The sequence below is a fragment of the Anser cygnoides genome, chromosome 16, assembly GCF_040182565.1.
Source record: "Anser cygnoides isolate HZ-2024a breed goose chromosome 16, Taihu_goose_T2T_genome, whole genome shotgun sequence".
Taxonomy (NCBI): Eukaryota; Metazoa; Chordata; class Aves; order Anseriformes; family Anatidae; genus Anser; species Anser cygnoides.
In genome coordinates, this window is record NC_089888.1 from 11,139,537 (window position 1) to 11,165,648 (window position 26,112).

A 26,112-nucleotide genomic window follows, 5' to 3' on the forward strand; every position below is an offset into this window, starting at 1 on the left:
TAGCCTGTTTACTATAGAGCAAAGCATACAAATACACAGATCTATAGCAAACTGAGGGGGCTGAAAAAGAAATAAGGAGTCCTTGTCCACAAATCTTACTCATGGCAAGAGAACCTACGTAGAGCAGTAAAGGCTGCTGGTTTACACGAGGATAGGAGCTCTGGATGTGACAGCTACAGAAAAATTATTTTACCGTACAGAAATCTTGAGGCCAAAGGCTTTTTTTCTGATTTCCTGCAGAGACACCAATGTCCCACTGCAGAAGACGTTGAGTTAAAGTCTGCTATCCTAGTGTGCCTTATCCCTGCAATTAAAGACACAAGTCAGCAGCTAAAGAGCAAAGATGCATTTTGTTGCTCAAAATCAAAATTATTGGCTAAATATTTACTTGCCTTGAGATCTGAGCAGTTTGTGCCAATGCAAGCCTTGATGCCTTGTTGTTTTACACTCAGCAAAACCACATGAAAGCTCTTAATTGATTATACTTCAGTTGTGCTTTGCTAGGATATTATTTGTGGGCAAACAAATCGCTTTAGTATTCCCGCAGTCCATCTGCCTGGTTAATGAAAGAAGAGCTTATCTGAGGTGTGTGAAGCTGAACCACGCCGTCCCCTGCACTGGTTTCTCAGCCTTTCCTTGTCGATGAAGTGTGAGGATTTCTACCTGCTCCGTCTCCAGAGATGGAGAGCAGTCCACTGCCATATGCCCACCTGGGCCCTGTCTCCAGCCACCTCCCACTTCTGTTTTGAGCAACACCTGCATCTTCACATGGCTTTTTCTCAGCCAATATCAGATCACTTCTTTCTTCCCCACAGCTGCTGCACACTAGCTGCAGTACCTAGGTGGCAAGGCTGAGCATCCGAGTGATATATTGGTGAGTAGCTGCAGATTTTTAAAAGGAAATATGTTCTATAGTGTGGAATTCCCAAGACTCCTCTGACCAAAGGAAACAATATGAATACAACCTCATTAAAGACTAATGCGTGTTTCCAGGCATCGACAAATATCCAAGCAGCTCCTAGTGGGCCACGGGGGAGACGCGTGCAGAGCGCTATAAAAGCTTTATGAATGACAAACTTGCCAAATTGCTGTTTAAACAAGGAAGCAAATGGGAAGACCATCTGCATCAGATTGAAACTGCTCATAATCCTGTCACTCTTGCCAACATGGCAAGCTTAAGCTCTTCTGTTGGCTTGTGCCCAAGAGACAAATATTTGTAGCTTATATAGCAATGTACCCCCAGTCCTAGGGTCTGAGGCCCTTTATGCCATTTCTATTAGGATCCTGGCAGCACAAACAGGGTTCCCTCTTCTCTTAGACCTGCGTGATGCCTCCTCTGTGCCACAGGCTCTGCAGACTGGGGAGCTACCCTGGAAACCCCAGATATCCATTACCGCTCACTCGTTCCCATCCACTCCCGGTCCTTCTCTGCCTCCTCCCAGTAGGAAACATCGCATCCTCACCTGCCCGTTCCCAGCAGACCCCCATCAGGCCAGCAGTGCTGTTGTCCCCACTTTACAAATGAGAAATCAAGATCTTAAAATAGCTTGTGTGGCGTCATGGAACGAGCTTATAAGAGGAAAGGGCTGAACCCTGCCCTGCCTCACGGAGGACTGGGGCAATCCTCCTTCCCTTATCCCTCAGCCTGGGACTGCACAGCAGCCACCGGCACCTTTCTGCTCACAACAGTTAGTACAAACTCTGAAGAGAGCCAAGGGAAAGCCAAGCCACCAGCCTACCACCCCTTGTGTAGATCTTTATCTTGTCTCTTCACAAGGAGCTTTGAAATAAAAATAAAACTAGTAACTGATAATTAGCTCTAAAGACACACAGGCAATTGTGCTTTATCGTGTACAAGCTCTTTGATAATAGGCCAAGCCTTGTGCCATGAATCGCTAATTAATTCTTTCTTAGCAAAATGTTTTGCTTAATTAAAGGGTGTACTGATTTATAAACATGTCCCTAAATGTTATTCACTCTGCATCTGCTAAAAAGGACACAGACTGTTCCTGCGCTTTAGCATTTCTTTTCAAATTATTCCATTGCACCTAGCTACGCTCTTTTCAACACTGATTGTGACAGACTCAAAAATTATTAAATCATGAATACAAAGGGAAAAGCAAATGATATGTACATAATGGGAAATGTGCTCACAGCCCCCAAAATATTTCAAATGACAAAACCAGGAAGAGCTGGAAAACCAGCTCATGGACCAGAGCTGTTCTTACTCTTGCTGGAGTGAATCAGGACCTGGACCCCAAGCTCTGCCTGGTGCAAGTTGGAGGAAGGCGAAGACAGGGCGAACATGCAGGTGGTGTCCTGTCCCTGGGTCCCAGTGTCTTTAACGTGGAGCTGATGGCAGCAGGAACCTGGCCACGAGGCTGTACCCCAGCTTGCAGCCTAAAGGTGCCTGAAGCACCCTGAGGACAGCAAGCAGGCAGGTGGGGACCCCGTAAGGGATCCAGAGCCAGGCAGCTGACCCATAGAAGGAGTGGGAACTTCACCAGGGCACAGAAGGAGGGAGAGGGAGCTGCAGGAGGCAGGTCTGATTCAGACCTTGGAGGTGGAAGGTTTTCAGGGAGCTGGATGGGACACAGCAGAACAAGCCAACACAGCAAAGGCAGGGAGGAATCTGATCCAGAGCAGGATCACCAGTGGGCTCAGCTGTAGGGTGGTGCAGTTTTATGGTGCCCCAAGGGATGCTCAGCTGAAGACGCAGGTGATGGGAGCAATTTGCTTTTCCTGAAGCCATACATGAGTTATTCCCCAGCAGGACTTCATCCTTGCTGTGGCATTGCTACCATGAGCTTCAACACTGTCATGTGTTTTAGGCTAGCATCTCTTATATGCTTGCCTTATTCTGGAGGGCTTCCCAGAGCAGGGGCCACCAGCAGGGACAGGACATAGGGCTCAGTGCCCTCCAGTGTGACCCAGCCCAGACCCTCCCACAAAGGAGGACACCTCTCACCCATGGCTGCTCAACCACCTCCTTAGAGGGGTGGCAATCCCGTGGGGAGCTTTGCTTTGGGAAATGCAGCAATGGCAGAAGTTTCTGCAGGGACTTCTGGTGCTATCCCACTGCACAGGTTTCCAAGCTCTGCTCTAGACACAGCCCCCAACTCCAAGGACGAGCCACTAGAAGCATGCCTCCATCCTCTCCATTTGTATATGCCAGCCAAGACACGAAGAGCTTCTATTTGCTCATGGAAAGTTAGTGATTTACTTGCACCCAGTTTACCTTACCTTTTGTGTTGTATTACTGCCTGCTGCATAAATCCACTCCAGAATACCTGAGGAGCATTTGATGAAACACTGCCCTCTGAAATGCATAGGTTATAGTTGTCAGCAGTTGTAAGTCTGTCAGCATTCAGGTATATATTCATTTTCACCCAGCATTCATAAATCAGACCAAATACCTCCTTCTTTGTCTCTTCCTTCCTCCTCATTGCTGATGTATCATGCAGTGAGTTTGCTTGATGCAAGCCTGTGCTGTCAGAGTGGTGTGAAATAGTCAGAACTGCACATATATTTATAGGAAAGTCATTTGAGCTGAGGCTTTGTTGCAAGCTGGGGACTAATGAAGTGGATGGAGAAAGCCAGTTGTGAGCACTCCCAAGCCATTTGATGAGCTTAAACAGAAAGCAGATGAAACCAGCTGGCTGTAATAGTTCTGGTGTGACACCAGGTGAAACACAGCTTTTCCCATAAGGCTTCCTATTGAGACCTAGAGTTTCATCAGACATGAAACAAAATGAGACATGTGATATGTGATCAGTGAGCCCGAGTGATTGCAGAGGAAAGGGAAAATCCGCATGCACCCTGAGAAGCCAGGCTGCTGTTGTTGCCTGTTCAGAAGCAGCAGCACAGCATCTACACCCAGCCCATTTTGGCCATCAAATCCAACCTCCTCTTTCACTCAGAACAGGGTTTCCCCATGATCACTGCACTTAGATCCCTGTTTGTTTGCTCTAGATTCTTTCTTTCCAATGGTTTCCTATCCCAGTCTGGAAATTTCATACCACTGAGAACTTCTTGCCTTCCTAAGTTAAGTTGCTCCAGTTAATTAGCCTCACTGCACACAGCCATGGCCCTATTTCTAGTCTGAATGTTGGCTGCCTACGGAGACATTATGTATGCTGAGCACTGAATAGCCAGCACTTCTCTGAATGTATTTGCAACTTGATAATACTGCTCTGGTTACATCTTATACTTAACCTCTGATCTCTGGCTGGGTTGGATCAGAATTGTCCTGCTCGTGTCTGGGCAGCTGAGCCAGCTGACATGTCTGGATCTGGCCCCCTATTAGCTGTAGTTTACAGTTGTTTATGACTAAAACATCCAGTGCTTTATTTAAATAAGGAGAATAAAAGGTTAAGCTGCTGCAGATATTCGTATTTAATCTGTTCCAATTACTATGTGCATATCATTTTTCAAAAAGGATTTGAGACTTCCCCCACACAGACTTTAATTTGTCCACATGAAATATCAATGTTTTAGGCTAGGATTTTCAAAAGCACCTTAAGGAAATGAGGCACCCACTTCTTATTGACTCTCATTGACTTCCCTGATTGCTTTGGAGAAATCCCATCCTTAATCATCATTATTATGCCATAAGAAATGGTCTCCTTCATCATCACTGACATATCCTAGATACTGTCAGCTGCCATATCTAACCCATAAAACATAATAAAATAAACCAAAACACCTAGGTTACTTGATGGATAAGCGCTCAGCATGTTACTGGTAGTGATACTCAAGCAACACTGAAGCATTCTCGAGGTCCTTGTGGTTAAGACATCGACCATGAACGCTGCATCTGCACCTGGGAAGTGCAGCCCAGGAGAGCCCTGCTGGACACCTGCCTTGTGGTCAGCCAGCCACATTTTCTCCAAGGTCCATGCCCTGCCCTGTCTGAAGGATGGCTGAGGAGCCAAAATGCAGCACAGGGACTTGTTTGCCATGGGACCAGTGGGCAAGGGGCTCCAGGTGAAATTTGGTCTCCCTTCCCACAGACTCTGGTGCTTTGCTAGAATGAGAGGCAGTCCAAACAAATTCCCAGAGTTGTTTACTTCTCTTTCCTAGCTCCTGACTGCACTGCCTGACTGTGCTCACGTCACAGCAAGAAAACCCAAGGGAAGCAGCGCTCCCAGAGCTGCTTAGAGCTGCAGACACGGTCTAGTGAGACACTGGGTTGGTCTTCAGAAGTGTTGGAGGGTCAGGAGGTAGCAGGCATAGGAAGGCATCCACGAAGCTGCCTCTTGTTGGCATAATACAAAATTTCTTTTCCAGTCCCTTTTCCAGTCCAAGGTCTTTCTCTAGTGCACTGAACCTGGCACATTTCCACCTCCATCCTGATGCACTCAGACCCTCCAGCACCCTCCAGGACAAACAGTGCTACATCTTTTGGAGGAGATCCCAAATACATTGCTATCTCTGCATGCTCCTGACAAGCTGCACTGACACAGCTGTGCTTAGAGATTCTTGTGCATTGACTGGGGATTACACTGCAAGGAGCTCACCCTGGCAGAAACTTTCATGGAAGCCTCCCAGAACATGGACCTCTGCATGTTCCCAAAAAAGCTCACTATAGGGCCACCCTTTCCATTTGCACTCATGTGTGACTGCAGAACACGTTGCTTACAGCTACAGTGGTGTAAGCAAATCAGGGCTGTTACTGCAGACTGCTGGCTCTGGGGTGACTGTTGCTTGTGATAAGGCTGCTTGCCTTTTGTAGCACCAATCATGTAAGGAAAAGCTGCAAGGTCTGTTGGGACCAGAAAAATACATATCAGCTTCTCAGCATCTTCTCAGCTCCTTCACAGTTGGGTTGCAGGGGGCAAGCAGACTGTAAGTACAGTAAGCACTGTGTATTTTTGCTTTCAAATATCACCGAGCCTTTATCTATTGATTGTAAGCAAAGGATCATTAGGAAGGGAAAGGGAGAAGTTGGTTTAGTGAGAAATGCAAAAATCCAAATTCAACTTCTCAGAGGCCTGTATGGATTAATAGAATTAATTTATCTTGCAGGGCATTAATTGAAGAATGTGCTGAGGTTAAGGACAAGGTCAGCTCTTCACAGTATAATGTCTCCTACATAATTCACTTACCAAGCCATCAAGACAATCTGTGCAGAATAATAGTGAAGGATGGGCTTTCTGCTCCCAGGATCTCAGGGAACATAACCTTGTATTACAGATAACTATAAATGAAAGTTGTAGGAAGGTACATGGCAGATGTTCTATTAGATGAGGTGTTTAGCACCATCTTCTCTCTTCATGGTAGAGAGTTCCAGATCAGGCCTGGGTGACACAAAGGGACACTTCTGACCCAGTACAGGGTCCCTCTGCTCCACTGAATATGCAGTCTGAGCTCGCAGCCTCACCCTTCAGCCCTCCAAGGAGGCAATACAATTGGGAATTGTTGCTGTGTTTCATTATTCCTCCAGATCAACATGAAAAGGGCTACAGCAACACCCTGCAAAACGAGCTGGGAAGGAGCACTTGGCTCATGTTCCGTTGCTGGTGCAGGAACCAGACTGAGGCTGTGATTGCAGGTGTCATGGCACTGCTGGCATGAAAGCCTTCGGGCTCCCCCAGGCAGGGCGAGGGGTCCCCATGCACCCCTCAGCCCCCTGCCCCACCTCTCCAGACTATCTCAGGCTTGCCCTGCTGGGTCCAGGCTGGGGCAGCTGCCTGGCCGCACAGCATAGGGGTCAGAAGCCAACCCAAAGGGAGGAAGAAGTAACGAGGGATGAGCAGATGCGAGGCTTTTGTCTCTTTGCCTTTGTGCTTGCAAACAAGTATGGTGCAGGTATGTGTGTCAATACTTCTCACTGAGCAGCTATTCCTGGCGTCTCCAGTGGTGGGAACAGCTCCGTGTCCTGCAGCCCATCTCCTGTGCAGGCAATGCTGGCCTAAGGCAAGCTCTGAAGCTTTGACCTGCTTGTGACTATTTGTTTCAGGTAGGAGGAACCTGCCTGCTGCTGCCAGTGGCCCTTCTGCCCACCCATTTTATGACTGCAGTGAGCAGCAATGGAGGTGAATAAAGGCCATCAAAAGCTGTACCAGCCCCCAGCAGGTACCAGTGCAAGCCAGCAGGCAGAACCTGTATCTGATTCCACACGTCATTTATAACTTGCCCTCCAGCAACAACTGAACCACAGACACATTTTTTTAACCCTGAAAGTGTTTTCCCATGAGATTAATTAAATACTAGAGCAGGGGCCCAATATTAAGTGTTCGTCCTCAGACAGACTCACAAAATAAGGCCCTCAAAAACCTGGTGTATGTGGCCACCGTTCAGCTCAGTTTTGGGCCAGAGACCTCCAAGTGGCTCTTCCAGACTAAGTTTTCCTGTGAGCCACAAAAGCCAGACTGCATGGCAGAAAAGCAGGCCGGGTCACTGGGTCTCAGAGGACTGCAGCCTTGGAGCCACCCCACAGAGCGGGCTGAACGCCTGGCGCTGCCGTGGGGTTGTGCCTTCCTCTAAGCCCCTGTGGCACATAGCCAGGCAAGGCATCCGGCCAGCCCTAGTCCATTAATGAACGCCAAGGAGATCAAAGATGATGCCATAAGATGGAATGTCTGCTTTGCAGCTCTTAAAAGCTTAAGAAAAATGAAAACACATACAAGGAAACTATATGAGGCCAATTTACTGAAGATTGAAAACCAGACTTAAAGGTGAGGTTTTGTGCCAGACTTATTGCTTCTTTGTGACCACATTTCATCTTTCTTCTTCAAATGCATTATGATAAAATCTAATTATAGCATTGCCTGATTTCCCCCAGACAGTGCTTTACACTGTAGGGCATACTGCAGAAGTAATACAGCCAACATTTTTTTTGTTTCACTTGTTTTTGTTTAGTTTTTTTGTATGCCTGTTATTTAAGGTTTTATTGCTTACACACTATTTAAACTAAGGCTGATCCATCTCTGAGTTGCTGAAAGCCGTATAATTAAGTTACTGGATTGTCACAGAATCTATGCTGCTCAACAGAGTGGTACAGGAGACGGTCTGGGAGCAGTCACAGGCAGGGGCTGACAGCAGAAGGACAACTTCTGTGGGGTAAGATGAGTGCACAGCTGGGCTTTGGGGACACCCCGAAAGTGTTACCTCAGCTACCTGTACTGCAGCAAAGAATGAAGCTGCTGAAGTGCACTGAAGTTAGCATCGCCTAGCTGCTGAAAATAGGAAACAGCCATGTGAAAAGAAAAGCTTTATCTGCAGGCTCTATTAGACCCAGTTTCCTCAAGCTCCTACTACTGGGGCTGTGGCTAGGAAAAATAAATTTAGATATGCAGCAACAAAACAGCTCTAACGGAATGCTGGCATGTGATTTAGGCAGGGAAAAAGAAAAATAAACAGCAGTGAAAAAAATGTTTTGTTTTGTTTTTTAACATAAAGTAAAAACAAACTGCCTACACTTTCTCTTACTTTTCTATGAGGCTATTAACAAGCACCTTGCCTTTAACAGCTACCACCATATTTTCTCCAGCTGCTGGGGGGGTGTGAGGTTTTATAGGCTGGTTCCTCACCCACCACCTACTTTAATGGATGCCTTTCTGCTCTTCTCTGGATGTTTCTCTGCTATTCAGCTCTCAGAGGTTTTAGTTACAGAGACTCCCATCACTATTAAGATGGTAAGGACCTATCTTCTCATATCTAATTAAAATAAATTAAGTTGTTACTTTTATTTATTTATTTATGTTGACTTTTTTAATGGAATATTGACTTTAGCTCAAGTATGTTACTTTTTTCCTTATTCTGTGTATTTGTTTTTCCTTTTTCCTCGATATATATATAGACAGTAGCTGACTCCTCTCAGCCTTCATTTTACTGTATTAAATGAATCAAGACCTTTTAATAACTCACCATAATGAGGAGTTTGCTTTCTCAGACGTCCTTGTAATCTCCTTTAGCTTAGGTCTAACTCAGGCTAACCCAGGCTGTGGTCTGGATTTGAGCTGAGTTTACACTAGCACCTTCTGCACTACCTTTCATGATTCTGTACTTGCTATGGAAAAACTTCAAAAACTAGCTTTACAGGTGTTTTGTTCAGCCAAAAATTGATTGAGCTTGCAGTGTGTTGCAGCAAGTCTGTCAGTCTGCTTTGTTCCTTCATCTCTGACAGCACTTCTTGAGATTTTGTGCACATCTACGTTGGCCTAATACAATTATAGATGATAAACAAGTCATAGTAGCACTACTGGCTTCTGCCTCTGACCTCTGCTTTTAATGTCTTGCCCCGAGTGCATTAAGGAACTGTTCCCAGCCACCACTTTAAATTCTGCAGCACAGAGAATATTCAGGCACAACTTGAGCTGATTTTTTTCAGGGCTACAGCTACATGTTATGAATTTAGTAAGACGTATCTACTGCTGTGGAAGAAAAAACTCTTTGTCCCCTCACATATGAGATTCTTGCATTGGCTCCTGCACCTCGAGGCTGCAGCACTTGGAGCCCCTGCAGCTTGGACAGAGGTCAGCACTGCATTCCGGTGCCCTCCTGGGCGCAGTTCTTCTGCCAGAGCCCTCCCTGACAGCAGGGAGTATCTGCTGTTCTTGGGTAGTAGTGTCAAAGCCCACCCTCTCCCAAAACATCAGATGTGTAGGTCCTGCTGTTTTCCTGGGGCATGTGCCAGCAAACACAGGCAGCACGCACCATCTGACCGATGCCTTCTTCCAGGTGACAGTGCACCAAGTGCCTGGCTCACATAAAATCTGGCATGGCTTTCATTGTTCTGTTGCTTTTATTATTATTTTATTTTCTATCTAAGCACTCTGGAGCATCTCTTGGGTTGGCAGGAGGCTCTCTGGGGTGGCCCAGGACCTTCCTCTGCCCTTCGCAGCTTTCTCCCGAACTTGATCCTCTCGTCTTCCCTCTCCCACCCTGGGGCAGCTTCACAGCACAGAAGTTTTCCCTGCTCTGAAACTTCTCTTCTCTTGTTCTCCTGCCTAAAGCTTCTCTTGCTTAATGAGTCTGCTTGTACAATCCCCTGTAAAGCCTCGGCTGTGTTCAGCGATGCCCCTGCAAGCTAGCAGGAGCTGGGGCTCGGGCAGCCAGCAGTGGCTGAGCAATGAGCTGGTGCTTGGAAGCTGCTCAGCGAGGGGCTCAGAAGAGCTCCTCTCTCTCCTGCCCACCAGGAGAAGGCAGGCTCCAGCAGACTCCTCCACTAGTTTCTAAGACATGTATGTTTTCCTTGATGGTGGTTTTGTTTCCCAGAGAAACAGCTGTTCCTCAGCTGTTTTCTTCCTTTTCTCAGACTATTTTTTTCAAGTGATTTTTGTTGTCAGCTGTTAAAAACAAAATTCCTCTTTTGAGATTTTCTGCCTTCTATGGAAAGTCAAAACTTTGTGCAAGGAAGAAAAAAAATCCCCTCTGACCTGTTCTATTCAGAATCTGCCTTGCTGCAGGCCTGTTGTGTTTCTACCCTTTGCTTCTTCACCATCCTTGCTGTGTTGCTTTTCTGTTGTTTTCCTTTCTCTTTGTCAATCGATGTCCTTCCCCAAAGCAACAGGCGTCTTGTACCCTTTCCGAGGGCTTCACTACAGTCATTTCCTTATTTTGACAAGCTGAAATGATCAGCAAGTGAATAGTTAATGCTACTAATGTTAGAGCTGCTGTCTCAGATGAAGCAGAGGAAGCAGTTACCCCTCTGAGCAGGGCCAGGTTTCCTCCAGGCTCAAGCTGTTGGCACAGAATTGCTATGTGCCCATTTGAAAGACTGTCACAGGGACCATGAGATTTCCCAGCTGCATGCTGAGATCGCATGTAGGGAGATGCAGGTTTGAAAAAACAGTCTAGACACATCAGCTCGTACCTGGATGCCTGTCTCATGTACTGTATTGCCCTGGAAGTGTGGGAACTGAGGACCTGTAGCAGCTCTTCTACCACACAGTTATTCTAGGAAGAGCAAAGGGACTGCACCTGTGACCTGTACCTTCTAGAGACAAAAGAATTACCCACTGCACAAAACCTGATATCCTGTATTGGTTTTGGATAGCCTGGAAAACCCTCTTAAATAAAAGCTGGGCCTACGACACCAACTGGACTTTCTTAAGATGTCCATCCACATAGGATGTATATAAGGTAGTAATAGGAGATTATCATGCAAATTATACATACGCTTATCATTGATCCTTATCTGACCTGGCTCAGTAGTGACCAAGAGAGTCATCTTCTGCTGTTCAGTGTTTTGCACACAGTGAGTTGGAGTGACTCAGGGCTTGTACGTACATCTCCAAGGACAAAAAGCTTACCAGAATTGCTGAATGCACCAGGCAGCGAGGCATCAGAAGGTCAGCGATGGCTGTGCTGAGTGTCCACGTTCTCATTCGTCTGACAACCAAGCATTCTTCACAACTTCCCACGGTTTGGCTTTGACCTATATGCAGGATGGTAGGAGCACCAGTCCTGCAAGACTGGCCAGACTTTGTAGCCTTACATACAGCATTTAAGTGTGGAGAGACACAAGATACATATCTCCTATCTCAGAGGGCAAAAAGGAAGCAGTTGTCTGTGGCTGATTCACCCACAGGTGACATATCACTTGGATGTTGATGCTCCACAGGGGGGCGGGGTTAACAAGACATTGACCAGGGAGCAGAGGGAAAACCCCTTTGGGCTATATAATCCCCCACTACTGCATCACTGGATTTTCCATCAACTATAGCATGGGTGCCCACCTGTTGCTGGTCAGATGACAATACAGAAGTAGCAACCATGTTCCTCATGAGACTTCTCCAAGTGAGAAGCTGGGCCATCTCTCATGCAGGTGCTAAGGCTTTCTGCAATCAGAATTTTGTGGTTTTGAACAATCCCTGTCAGGAGGCATGAATTTCTCAGAAAAGCAAGCTGCTAGCCGACAAGATTTTGGTGATTAAGGTCTGTGTCTCTTAATGCAAATAAGTGCACGTTAGTCACCTTAATCCTGCTGGACCCCAGACAGCAAATACAAGAACTCCCCATTTGTACTATTTTTTTTAAAGTACCACGATTTTCAGAATATTATCCTCATGCTTTTTAGACCTGAACCATGATTTCTGAGTGTTTGGAGCTCTCAGTATTGCTATTAGCCAGGCAAGAGAGCGTGTATGGTAAAGAAGAGATGAGAAAGGAGCAACATTCAGCCTGGACATTTCTGATGCAAATGACCCCTTGCAAATAGATCAAAGTTTCAGCACTTCTCATGAAACTAGAATGTGTCTCGCAATGTGTCAGGACAGCCTCTTGCCAATGTGAGATATTATAATTAGGGGTTAGCAAGTGTCTGTGCTCACTGCTCTGTTCTGGCTGGCATCACACCCACAAGGCAGCTTGATCAACATTTTACTTCAAAAGTACAAGACTTACCTGTTATTTCAACGTCAATGAAACAGTAACTGATGTCAGTGAAAGGTCAGATATGGCTTATAAATAAAACCTTGCTATTAATATTTTTATTAGGTTTAGTTTCTTTAATTTTTGACAAAAATTCTTTAGAAGATAACCAAGTCCCATCCGTGCCTGGAGTGCTTGAAACAAAGGAGAGTTCAAAGGCTAGCAAATCTGTCTCTGCATCAAATTCAGAGAAATGGTTGTAATGATAACGCACGGACCTATATTCTCCAGTACTGTGCAATAAAATGCTTTCTTACAAACCTCTCTGCAAAATACCAGATGTTGAGAAATCCTCACCCCGGTTTCACAGCTGGGGACTGACCTCTCAGAGTCTGACCCCCCCATGGTGGGATGGATGCCCAAGGGCTGTGCACCAAACTGGAGTCCCTGCAAGGACACCAAGGCCGTCTGGAAACTCAGCTTGGATTCTGGGGCTTTCGACTCCTGGAAGAGTGAGGCTACCCTTCTGGGAAGAGGAGGGGCAGGTACTCTAGAAGTAAATGAACATATTATTTCTAATAGCTATGGAGGCGAGACAGAAGCACCACTGATTGCTAATATTTAAATCCCTCAAGACTTTTTTCAGAATTTTCCTGTCCAGCTCATTACATTACATTACAGATATATGCAATGTGCATAAGACAATTCATCTCAGCAGTGTGATGGTTATTACCCAAATTCAGCTTTCTTATTAATTTGTTACCCCATATTTGCAATAAGTTGAAAATTACTCGGTTCAATATGTCTTCCCCAATATCCCTCACTGACTAATCCATTATTTTTCACTCCTTTTTCCTCCCAGATTGTTAGATATGATAATTGATCTGATAAAATGTCTGTTTCATTCACTGTCTGTTTCATTAATCCAGCAGAATTCACAAGAAAGTGAAGAGGTGAATTCTAAAAGAGAAAACAGACTTCACTAACCCACTAGATGTATTGTGACAAATTTCATGAACCTGAACCCAAATTATGTGAGTCTGGGAAGACTATTCATGGTATCAGAGAGCAAATAGTACTTTATAGTTTCAAACTGAGGGTTTGAGACCATGAACTTTATCTTCCTGGGATGTTTTTGCAACCTCTTTATACACTGGAAAAGGCAGTGGAGTGCGGCACAGGAAGCAGGTCAAAGCATGAGCACAAATGATGATTTTCTTTCCAAAAGTCTTAAAATCAATATGCAGAGTTCACTCTGACAGCCTCCTATGAGACAGGATAGCATTGATAGATAGACTCCACCTTAAAATTACTGAAACACCAAGCATTTCCTTCATAAAAATAGCAACTTTAATCCAAGTCGCGTACACTGTCATTGCCTCTACTCCCAGCCAAAGCAGGAACGACAGAAGAATCCCAAGAAATGGCACCTCTTTTGCACTAGGTTGAAAGGAATTTTTTACTTAGTTTGGAAACGTATATGGGATTGTCTTTCAGAAAAGGTGACAGTGATCTAAGCAGGAGCAGGGTGGATGGAGCATTTAGGTAGTCTGGGAGCTCCTTTGAAATCTCCACAGGATAACCAGCTAGAGAAACCCTACATAGCTGTAGGTTTTATCTGACTGTATGCAGTCAGATGTGTGTGATGGCTGTCAGATGATGAGGAAAAGACCTCATAATTCCTTGTACAATGGAGACCAAACCAGAAACAACCTCCAAGGAAGCTGCTGGGTTTGGGCCAGCTCCTACTTGGAGATGAGAAGCTGGCACTTGAAAGTGGGATGTTTTCTTGTGGTCCAATGTGCCTGTTGCCTCTTCTCACTCCACATGCATTGCAACAGCCCCGCTTCAATCTGTAGAAACCCTGTTGTCAAGAGACAAGATGTGCTGTGCCTCCTGTAGGCATGTAGGCTGTAGGCATGCATGAAATAATTGACTGAATCCTTTACTCTGGGGGTTCTCCATGCTTGTGCCTCTCTCCTATCTGTAGCTGCAGATTTGTACCAAATATAGTCTGAATTGTCTTGGAGCTTGCCCAGCAAGCAAACTTTTAAAATTTTTTTTTTTAGAAAATTAGCTAAATCTGGGGAAAGTCAAATCTGTTCCGTAACATGATAAATATCTGGGCCACTAGCATGGGGAAACCGGAACAACTTGTTCAAATTGTAGACTTGAAGGGGGAAAAATACAGCATTTTTCTTCATTATAATGAAGAATAGACCATGCAACCCATTGTGCAGTTTAACAGCACTATTAAACCAACTTGACTAAATGTTTGCAGGAAAACCAAATATGCTGCAGAATGCCCAAAGCCCAAGTGTCTGCAGTGCTTTTGATTCATCAAGAGAATGAAAAAGAAAAAAAACATTTTCCCTGTATGTGGCTGAATTAGTGGAGCACTGCCAATTTGAAGGGAGACTAGTGGCACCAGGGGGGTGCTGTATAGGTATGTGCTCTGCAGAATTAAGTGGTCTAAAACTGGCTGTTTACAAAGCCTTACTTGACCCTAACACATGCGCTACAATTTGCCACATCAGTGAGGATACCTGCTAAACATGCCAGGATGCTGCAGCATCGTAAGATCTGTGTAACAAATAAACTAAGGATCAGGCATAAATACAGCTCATGCAACACCTGCTGTATGTTTTGGCTATGAGAAAGGGTTTCTCAATGCAAATGACTATTGATTTTTTTTCTGACAATCTTGTAAAAACTGCAGTGAACCAGGGTATGAGCAGTAAATATGGAGGTCAGTACGTAATTGTGGCTTTCAGAAGACACTTCCAAAGGATGTTAGTCCTTGTTTGCTGATGATAGGCTAAAGATCACCAATAATGATTTACAGTTTCCGTTTCTCAGGTCTGAAGAACAAAAGTGAATTATGGCTGACAAATGGAGTGAGTGAATCCAGAGTGAACCTTGTCCGGGGTCTGCTCTTTGAGTAATGTCTCAACAGGATAACTTGAAGGAGTGCAGGAAAACATTTCTGTAAGATTCTAAGCAGGAGTTCCTGTGAAACCTCCTGGGAAGACCTGGCTAATACCAGATCAGCTATGGTTTATTTAGTTAAATCTTGCAGCACTTCAAGGATGGTTTCCTTTGTGCTGACCTGATCTGAAACCACACCACCCAACTGAAATGTTTTCTGTAAAATCAGTTCTGCACCTCCCAAGATAAATTTGATGTTATAATAATCAGTGTATGTAACAGGACCATAATATAATTACAGTATTCCTTCTTGTTGACACTATATTTCTCTTAAAGTTTTCATGTTTTTGTTGAAACTGTTCTTGAAAACACCCCCCTTGAACTGGATGCTTGTACTCAAATATGTCAGCCAATATCAAGGGTGTTGTTTAAAGCAGTTTATACAGAATGTGGGGAGTTGAGAAGTTTGGAAATTTTATATCATTTTTTGTATGCCTGGTCCTCCTCAGATGCATACCAGCTCCAAATGTAATGCAGCTATGGATATAGGAGAAATACCTGGGATGCCGCTATTCAAAGGGTGAGAGGGATTTACTGTGGATGGGTTATCGAAGTGCTTGTTTTCTCCAAAGAGGAATGACTGTTCCCAGTTTGAAACATCACAGCTGGTGGGTGAATCTGACCATCCATCTTCGATCAAAGTCAATGTGTGTCATCCAGCTGGAGTCCTCCTGCCTTTCTCTGAGAAGCTGAAGCATTGTCACTGCCTTCTATAGGGAAGAAGACTGGGCAAGCTGACATGAAGATAAATAGCTAGAGTTTCTTCAGTCAGGTAAAGGAGGACAGTATTTCTTGAAATTTGGCAGTTGTATGATCTGATACACCAGCAGGCTTCAGAGGCTCAGGGGGCTCCTCAAGCAGCTCTCTGACAATCTGATTCCTTGGTACCTGTGGTGTGCTGGCAGCAAAGATGGAACAACACAGCAGACAGTTTGGCTGTCAAGAATCTCCTAGAGGAGAAAATCATGATGCATAGACACAGTCTCCTATGCACTTCAGTAGGACTGTGTGGGAGAGGAAAAAAATATTTTTTCAGAGCTATCAACAATATCTTTGTGGAAAAACCCTGAACTTGAGGTTACCTAGAAGCATTTTTGAACCATTTTCCTTTTAGCTGTTTGATGCGTATTCATACTTATTGGTTTCTACAATCCATAAACAGATAAAGGAAAATACCTGGCTACCAGCTATTTCCATCAAATGTTGAGCGTTAAAAATAACCAGTGAAAATGAGCCCTTATATCTTGTGAGCTGACTGAGGTTTATTTTGTGAGCATTTGTGGAGATGGGCCAAGGCTCTGAGGTTTTTAGCCTCCCCCTATTCTTATTAGCTGTGCAAATCCACTGCGTGACTGCTAAATGCATCCAAAGGGAGTTTTGCCTGAGCATCTTCTGCTAAATTCCTGGCAGCCTGTGCTCCTCTAATAACCAATATCTCCCTGTGTTGCCAAACACACAGGTTTATGATGTTGCAGGGAAAGATCTGTAAGGCTGTAATCTTGTGCATGACCAACAGGACCTCAGCATGGCTCTGAGCACTAGCACTGACCTGCGCTGGTGTTGCCACAGGCCCACAGCAGCAGAAGACAGTTTCTGTCTTCAGAAAGCATGATATTCAGTTTTTGCTCTCAAAACAGACAGGTGTTGTCACCACCTTAGTGTAAGTCACAACACAGGGCCATGAAGATGTTCCTGAAACAGCCAGAACAGCTGCTGGGAGCAGCTGTACCACCACCAGCACACTGTGGGCACTCAGGAGGCACTCAGATGGACCGTTCTGGTGTCTGAGCTGCTCCAGATCCCTCTAAAAACCAAAGCTTGGGGCCAGGGGAACAGACCTTCAACGTCAGGGACAGTATAAGAAAACACTGACATTTCCCCTAGCGTGGACACCAAGAAGGGTGGTGATATCCTGTGACGCAATATCCCTGAAGGGATGCTGTGTTTCCAGAGGCTTAAATGATGTTCAGCCATGCCTGCCCATGACCCTGCCCCTGTCCTGCTGAGCAGGACAAGGGGAGAGGGTGGTTCCTCTCACGTCCCACTGCCAGCCCTAATTGCTGGGTCTCTCCCTGGCTTCTGTTAGCAGATGGCACTTCTCATTTAGCTAAACAATTTACCATGAAGTCTTCTTATTTCAGATCAAACCACTAGCTAACATCAAGCAATTACTGTGTTTGCTTCTACACTTATTTAAAAAACACTTTATTAGGATGTTAGCATTTAGACCTTTGGAGATGCATGACATCAGCTGTCATGGGGAGCAAAGACCCTGTGTAAACAGAAGATTCATCCCCTGAGCAAGAGCGACGCTCCACTTTATTAATAAAAGTGTGAAGCATGGTATAATTCACCCGCCCACCCTGCCAGAGATTTAACAACACAACACTTCAGTCAGCAGAAAAGACAGACACGATATTTTCCAAATTGATAGAATATCTATTGAAAACCTATTTAGACACTTTAATGGGATAACAGGAGCACAGTGCCAATCTGTGGAGGAGGAGAGCTCATCAGAAACTTTAATACTTCCATATGCAAAAGAAAATATAATTTGCAGAATTTCCTTCCTAGTTTCATCCATCTGCCTCACCATGCTATTCCTTTTTGTCTCTTATTTATGGCTGTAATTTTGATGCCACAGTTAGTGTACACGAGCTGCTGTATATTTCTGCTATTTGCTTTGAAATTGCCCTTTTCAGCTCATATCTGAAGTCATTTTTTTGCCCACAAAATAACCAGGCCCTGAACTTTTTCCTGGCAACCAGTTTTGCAATGCCAAAGATTTTTTTTCTGTAATGGTATATATACATACTTTATTATTGCACTTAAATGCTTATTAACAATTCATGGAATCTTAAATGGCTGAAAAAACATTCTTGGGTTAAATATTTCTGGAGGGTCTCTTACCCCAGAGTCCTTCTCTGTGAACGTAGTCCTCACAGCAAAGGAGAGCATGGCTCAAAGTTGGTATTTCCATGGTAATTGCACTTTTTAATTAACAATATATTTAATCCAAGTACAAAAGAAAGGGACACAGCTGCTCAGGGTCTGCTATAACAGGCTAAAAATAATTTTGCACAGTATATACTTTGATTTTAACAGCTTTCATATTATGTTCACTGGAGACTTCACTGCACCTTTGGTTGTGAGCATCCTGCTCTGAAACCACAAGGCTCCTGTGCCTATTGCCTTAGTCACATTACAGGGGCTATTCTGAGTCCTCACTCAGCAAACTGCAGTCATGCTGGGGCTCTTGAGACTTCAATGCCCATGAACACCTTTGGGACATGCGATCATTGTCCCCAGTGCATGCTTGTGTACCAGTCAAGCAACAAATATTTAGAAAGTTCCAAATATTTAGAGCTTGGGTTATATCAGGATCTCACTGCCTCTGGTCAAGCCCTTGGCTGGTGGCAATGCAGAGGAGGAAGAGACTCTGCTCTTCAGCTAATTTTGACTCCAGCTGATTTGGCTGTCAAGAGGAAAAGAGGAATTTGAAGTTTTCTATATGGCTATTGACATACAAGCATGCAGCCCTTAAGAAAGCACTTTTGAAGTAATGTCTGATCCTTTCAAAGAAATAGCAGGTTCTCTACAAGCTTTTCTCCCTTGAAAGGCAAGAGTGGGATGATGCAATACAGAGGCCTCTGGGGAACTGACACTTAAATGTCCTCCCAATGAAAAGCTGATCAATTTAGAGGCACTCCCTGCAGGGTCCTTTCTTGATCTTGACCTCATTTCATTACTTAGAGCATGCAATTTCACACGCATCCCTCCCAGCACAGTAAGTTCAAGAAATGCATTTGTCTCCAGGTCCATCAGACCACTTTTTATCACTGATGAATGAGCAGCAGCACTGATGGTTCAACAACAGAGGCAATGCAAACTGTTTTACATCTCTACTGTCTCCATAACAGCCACTGTCAAGGGATGTTGTATACAGATGCAAAGGAAAGAAGGAAGAATTTGGGTGTCATTCTCCTAGGGACAAAGGTTGGTTCTAGTCAGAATCCTGTCCTGTAGGGACTGTTTAACATCACCTGTTTCCAGTTCCCGTGTACAACAAAAAACAGCATAATCTAGTAACAATATTTCTGCATGCAGCACTGGCAGCAGTGGGACTCCCAGGAGTGGAGGCACAGCAGGGAGCAAGATGGGGAGAAACAAGGGCAGTGGCTGGAGGAAGGATGCTACAACTTGTGCTGCTGCTGGGGACCCATCCTGAGGGCTGGAAGTAAAGGTGGAGTAGATATGGTGTTGCTGGAGGACGTTGATGTGGATAGACCCATCCTGTGAAAGCTGGCAAGAGTTCTAGCTGGTTCCAAGGGGCCTGTCCCTGATGATAGTCTGGTGGGCTTCCAGTCTGCTGCTTGATCCCAGATGGCCTGAGGCAATCAGCTATCCCGTGTCCTTGTATTTCAGCTAGTGCAGAAGTAGTGAGGAATGCCCCATCCTTCCTCATGTGCTCTTGACATTTCCCTGTCCATCATTTGGTGGCTGACTTAATATGGTTGAGCATCTGTCTGTCTGCATACATGCATGGTGCTGAGGTACCCCCAAGGTGAGGGCTCTGCATGGGGAGGAGGGGGGAGGCCAGTGTGTACTGAGCTGGTCTCCAATGGGTTCATGTCCTGGTGGGCTCAGCGCTACCCTCAGCACTCTGACCACCACCAAGCACTGCCACACCAATATCAATAGCTCAGGTCAGGCAATGGCTGCTAGGTCTGAGCCTAAGTGTCTTGTGCAAAGATAGGCATGGCCATGGGGAGCATGAATAGCCTAGAAAGAGGATAGAGCAATGAGGTACTGATCATGCTGGAGCTGATTTATATGATGATGTAATTTTATCAGCCCCAGTTTAATTTGGACTTGATCTTAATTTGAAGTGATTGTTCTGAAAGTGATATCGGATACCTTCAACAGCAAATATTTTTACATGATTAGAGGAAAAAGTGGTTCAGGACTTGCAGACAGAAACAGAGGGGTACCCACATACCTGCTTCCCAGCAGTCTGATCCCAGCTTCAAGCTGCGTCATACCAGAACCAGCATCAAGCACAGGCAGCCAAAATGCCAGCACCGGGGAAGAGGCTGCAGACCTCTCTGGTGCACTCAGAGCCCTGAGAGCAGTCAATGCTGCCCTCCCAAAGTCAGTCTTTCCTCCAGGCATCTCATGGTAACTGGAGCCAGTCCAAAGGGGGACTAGGAAGGGAAATCAGAAGCTCCCATGGTACATTGCAGCAACATTTCAGAGCCAAAATAAATTTATTTGTGGGCTAGAACAGTTCAGATTTTGAATATTTAGCAAAAAGCTTTTTAAATGGAAATTATTTATGACAGTAGTCATGTTAGTGGCAGAGAAGGGATGCAAAATAAAAATATAAAACCAGATTATTGCTTGCCTTCACTGTATATGACAGAGTAGTCATCACAGCATGGAGCAAAGCACTAGCCATACTGAAATTAAAGCTCTAATGCAGCCCTTCCCCTTCAGTTTGCCAAGAGCTTGATCCCCAGAACCCACAGGAACAATGCTGGAACAAGCATCACATGTGCTGGTATGGGCAGGCTGTTTCCACGCGGATCCACCAGCCCGACTGGTGCCATCTCTGCTCCCTTCTGTACAGACTGCCCCGGCATACATTTGTTTGTCTGCACAGCAGCCTGCACAACGAAGTCCAGACCTGTGATGGGGACTTCCTGGTTGAGGAACCAGGATAAATTATAAATAATAAGAAAATTCAGTGCTTTGCAGTCAGTGCACACCCTTTCTTTAGGCTGTTAGCAAGAACCCCCCAAAACCTCAATTCTTGATTTCTTCTTCTGTAGATACCACTTGTCATGTAATGGGTCTTTCATCTCAATAGGACTTTTATCTTCAAACATGTCAGATCTTTAAGAACTGGAAAACATTAACAGGCAGGGAGAAACTTTATTCTAATTTGCTAGATGTAAGGGAAGGAGGAGGATGCAGCCACTTCAATGAGAAGAGACTGACTTTGGGCGAGGGCTCCTGTTCCTGAAGGTTCACTGGCTGCTTCTCAGTGCAGTGGTCTGCTCTTAAATCAACAGTGGTCAAAGCAATTCACATTAGGGAGTAGTGACCTGGCTGTGCTGGATTAATACCTCTGCCTGTGTTGGAGCATTCGATAGTTTTGATGCTGGTATTCTGTACCAAGCTGTAATCAAGCCTGTAAAGGGAGGAGGCTGCGTAACAGTGACCTCCCAATGGACAGCACTGCTGTTCCATACTAATGAGCTGCAGCAAAACATATCATTTAGAGTCATTAACAGCAATGGGGAAGTAATTGTAATGCTGCAAAGGAAGCTGTGTAAGCAGGAAACTCTTTTTTATGCCTGCTCCAAACACCAGCTTCTAGAAGAGTGTTTGTGACTGTTGTTTGTTTACCCAAAAAGTGGCAGAAGAGCCTCTTTGATGAAGCCATATGCCATTCAGCATTAAGAATCCTTAATCAAAAATAGAAGGAAATTAGAATTTCCTTCTTTGTACTGAATTTGAAGTGAAGAGATCTCAGTCACAAGCTGAAGGGATAAATTCAGCCGTGGTGTTGTTCCTTCGGCTCTACCAGAATTTCCCTGTGGGGATTTGCAGTAGTGCCAGTATGTTTATCTGAGGGACAGTCTCCTTTTGGAGAGAGAGAGTTGGGTCTGTGCAGTGGAAGAGATTCTGCTGTCTTGTCTTAGACGCTGATGATAAAAGTTATAGCTGTGCTTATAGCCAAGGAATAAAAGGAATGGGGAGGGGGACAGATTTTTCTAAGTTTTCCTCACAATGAAAGATTTAGGCATTGAATAAGAAGACACTGTACTGGCATTGTAACAGGAGACACAGGTTTCACTCTAGTTCTTTTCATAATCATAGGCAAGTTATTTATTATGCTGCCGAGTCTTTACATATTTATCACTCTGTTTGAAGTCCCATCATCTGGAGTCAAGTGAATGTCCCAGCTTTCATTTCTGTAATTTTTTTAGTCATTGTCGTTGCACAAAATGCTTGAAATGTAACTGTAAATGAAGGTTAGGAGGATAGTAGGCAAATGAAAAAATAACTGCAGACATACTATGGAGAACCAAAAGCATTCTGTGATTTTTAATTCACTCATAATTGAAAGGGTAGAATTAACTGATTCATGATTTTAGGATGCTCAGGACTGGCAAAAACATAATTAATCTCTTAATTCTCCTCTGCAAAATAGTATTAATAAGGCAGCATTTATCCATTGTAGACTGTAAGTGCTTCAGGGCACTGCCTAGCTCTCACTAGGCCATCTTGTAACACCTAATGGAGAAGGGTCCTCATAGTCTTCAATTAGGCCTTAATGCAACATAAATGACACAGCCCATTTATATTGCAAGTTTGTTCTTCACTTGCAGCATCAGTGATGGAAACATGGGTGAACAACTACATTTTAAGGCAGTAAGCAACTAATTTTAAATACTATGAGGCAGTCATTTTAAGTCAAGTTTCACACAGCAAAATTATCATAAGTGGGGAATGAGGTGAGTGTAATTGGATTTATATGAAATGCAGAAAACTAATTAATTTTTATCAGCAAGGTCTGGAAAAAGTCACGGAGAGGTCACACAGATTGTCACAGAGGATGCTAAACGTTGTAAATATTTAAAAGTCTCACAGAAATCACTCATGTACTCCAGAACATGTAAATATTTGAGATTTGAAGAGACCGCAACATGTCTCACCAGTTCCTTCTGTTTGAACACAAAGTGCGTCTTAACGTATGGAGTTGTGGATGGGAGCTATTTAGGACTTTATGGTGAAATGCATGCAATAAAGAGAGGGGATGGGAAAGAGGTTTAGCCATGGGCTACGGAGCATTTCATTGCCAGGCTCCAGTCTTGTCCAGGCCAATAGAGATGAAAGTCATTACCAGCTGATGGCTGCTCAACAGCCTGTGTGAAATGAGGAAGTGGTTTCAGTCCAGCTCCCCTGTGACCAAGTGTCCTTAGCATCAAAACCCCGTCCTGATCTGGCTATGCCTGGCTGCACCCCATGAATGGGAGACAGGGCACCAACTGTGCAGCAGTGGCAGAGGATTGCCCATGTAAAATGGTGAACTGACATTTTAAAGTGTTTTTGATTCCACTGGCCTCCCAACAGCTTTGTTTATTTGCACAGACATGGCTGGTGCTGTGGTTGAGCTGCTTCATGGACACATTGAAAACTTGCCTGGGTTTTTCAACACCTGTATGAACACAACGTGATCACTTGTTTCCTGGGAGCCACATCTTCAGATCAGTCCGACCTTTGGCTACAGCAGGTGGGTCCCCTGTTCCTGCCAGAATGGCCTGGTATCCCTCATGTGCTGAGCACTGGCATCCTGCAACACTTGCCAGAGCCATGTGGACAGCTGGATGCAGACCCGTGATGGGCTGTTTGGTACCAACACCACCAGGGATCCAGCAAACCCCTTGCTCCAAACGCAGTCCTCCACATGGTTTCATTGCTTTCTGGGAGGTGGGACAGTGTCTTCCCTGGAGAGGTCTGGCTTTCCCCTAATTGACTACACCTCAATGACTAGTTTGTACTTGATGCCTACGGATGTTCAACAGCTCATACCTCCCACAAAGTACTAAAGACGAGCAGATGAGGAGGAGAACAGCTGACCATGAAGATGTGGTGGCTGCGCTGGGGACTTGCTGAAGCAGCAAGTGGTGGGTAGAGGGAGATATTGCTCATGGTTTGATCAGTCAAGAGCAGCAGCTGAGAGACATCTTTTTTTACTTTTTTTTCCCCCTGGACCATCTCTCTATTTACTCCAGTTTAATTTAGCAGCCCTGTGAATACATTTGCCCCAAGTCCTTCCATGCCTGTTGAGGCTGAGGATTGTCTGGGACTGGAAGCAGGATGGCGTGCCCAGAACATGGGCTGAGCAGGCTGCTGAAATATTTCAGCATTGGGCCACTTATCCTCCTGATGCCAAAATACCCACATGAATGCAGCCCTCAGGATCTGCCAGCTCTGTCGCTGCTTCCATGCTGATGTATCCATTTACCTTCCAAAATCTGAACCTAGCTTTGGTGCCTGAGGCACAGACAGGTCAGCCAGGAAATGTTGTTACTGTCCCTCTCTGCGCTCTTGTGGCCTCACCTCAAGTACTGCATACAGTTCGGGGTGCCATAATGTAAAAAGGACATAAAACTATTAAGAAGTGTCCAAAGGAGGGTTACAAAGGTAGTGAAGAGTCTAGAAGGGAAGACATATGAGGAGTGGCTGTGGCCTCTTGTTGCTCAGCCCAAAGAAGGCTCATGGCGGCCTGCAGCTCCCTCACAGGGAGCAGAGGGGGCAGGCGCTGAGCTCTGCTCTCTGGGGACAGCGACAGGACCCGAGGGAACGGCATGGAGCTGGGACAGGGGAGGGTCAGGCTGGGGGTTAGGGAAAGGTTCTGCACCCAGAGGTGGTCGGGCACTGGGACAGGCTCCCAAGGGCAGTGCTCATGGCACTGGGACTGCCGGAGTTCAAGAAGCATTTGGACACCACTCTCAAACACACGGTCTGATTTATGGGTGGTCCTGTGCACAGCCGGGAGCTGGACTCAATGATCCTTGTGGGCCCCCTCCACCTCAGGATATTTTGTGGTTCTATGGTTCTGTGTTTCTGTATCTCTGGGCTTCCCCTCTACACACACAGAAGTTTGCACTGTAGGAGGTTTTGGAGATCCCTAACTTGTCAGGATGAGAGAAATTGTGTACAAGTTCTTGTTGCCAGTCAAGGAAGACTCCAGAGACACAGACAACCAGAACTCCTTGTCTTTTGTGTCACACAGGAGTCATTCTGATCCCACCACTTGGACACATACATCCTGGTGCTTGTAAGCATGTGAGTGCATAGAACTGACTTGATGAGTGATTCTGTAACCGAATACCACTTTTGCTTTCCATAAGATCACTCACTGAGTTTTATTACACTGATTTTCCCTAGAATAGAAGGATGTTCGCCATTAGGAAAGATTTCTCTTTCACAGTGTTAAATTTGTACAGTCCCAACAAGAGAATAACAAGGCACTTGACAGCTTTCAATTTCAGAATAACTTTGGGGTATCTATTTTCAGTCATTTAATTTCTCTGTCCCAAAGGGGATTCAGCAGAATGGCCAGCTTGCATATGTTTGGATGTGAACTGATCTAATCTGAAGAAGAGCCGTGTTTGAAATCTGTGGTGCTCCTGAAGCTGGATTCATTAGCCAGTTTCCCCCCTGATTTTTTCAGAAAGTTTCTACTATGTTTGAAGGATAATTACCATCTCTCAGTCTCCAGGGAGGAAGAAACAAAGGACTGTGCATTTCCCTTTTGATTCAAACACAGATTGTGACAGAGACATGAAAAGAAAGAAGAAGAAGAAAAAAAAAAAAAAAGAAGAAGAAGAAGACTAGGTCCATGAAATTTTTCAGTAGCATGTTAATGGATCAACATCAAAAATAATGTGTAACACACCACAGGGAGTTTGTCTGGGAAAGAATGGGAGAGTTAGGACTGCCAGATCCTCTTCTGCAAAAATGTCCCTGTACATGTGTCTCTATAGGAAATGAGAGGGAATATGTGATAGTCAGCCAAATTTTCCGGAGCAATGGTTTTGAACACACTTCAGTGCTTACTGCCAGAGAGCAATACACCTGAATACCTTTGGCATCTTCCTCCCATTGCCTCCCTTCCCTTCCATGCCTGCACAACCTCTGAGGTTGATCTCAGCCCACACCTATCAATACTTTATCACTTGCAGAGGTTAGAAGATAGGCCTTGACAGTCCCATTTTAATTTTATAGTGT

At 44.9% G+C, this 26,112-nt stretch overlaps 2 long non-coding RNA genes across 2 annotated transcripts; one reads left to right on the forward strand and one right to left on the reverse strand.

The window, feature by feature from the left end:
* Positions 1–8,385: 8,385 nt before the first annotated feature.
* Positions 8,386–17,217, forward strand: LOC106040988 (uncharacterized). The gene is made up of 3 exons (XR_007169647.2): positions 8,386–8,639; positions 13,248–13,352; positions 15,178–17,217. It is a non-coding gene; the product is annotated as an uncharacterized lncRNA (long non-coding RNA).
* On the reverse strand, positions 8,502–11,579 carry LOC106040993 (uncharacterized). Its single transcript, XR_001210220.3, has 3 exons — positions 11,259–11,579; positions 10,383–10,571; positions 8,502–10,292 (listed from the first exon to the last, which is right to left on the reverse strand). It is a non-coding gene; the product is annotated as an uncharacterized lncRNA (long non-coding RNA).
* Positions 17,218–26,112: the final 8,895 nt, after the last annotated feature.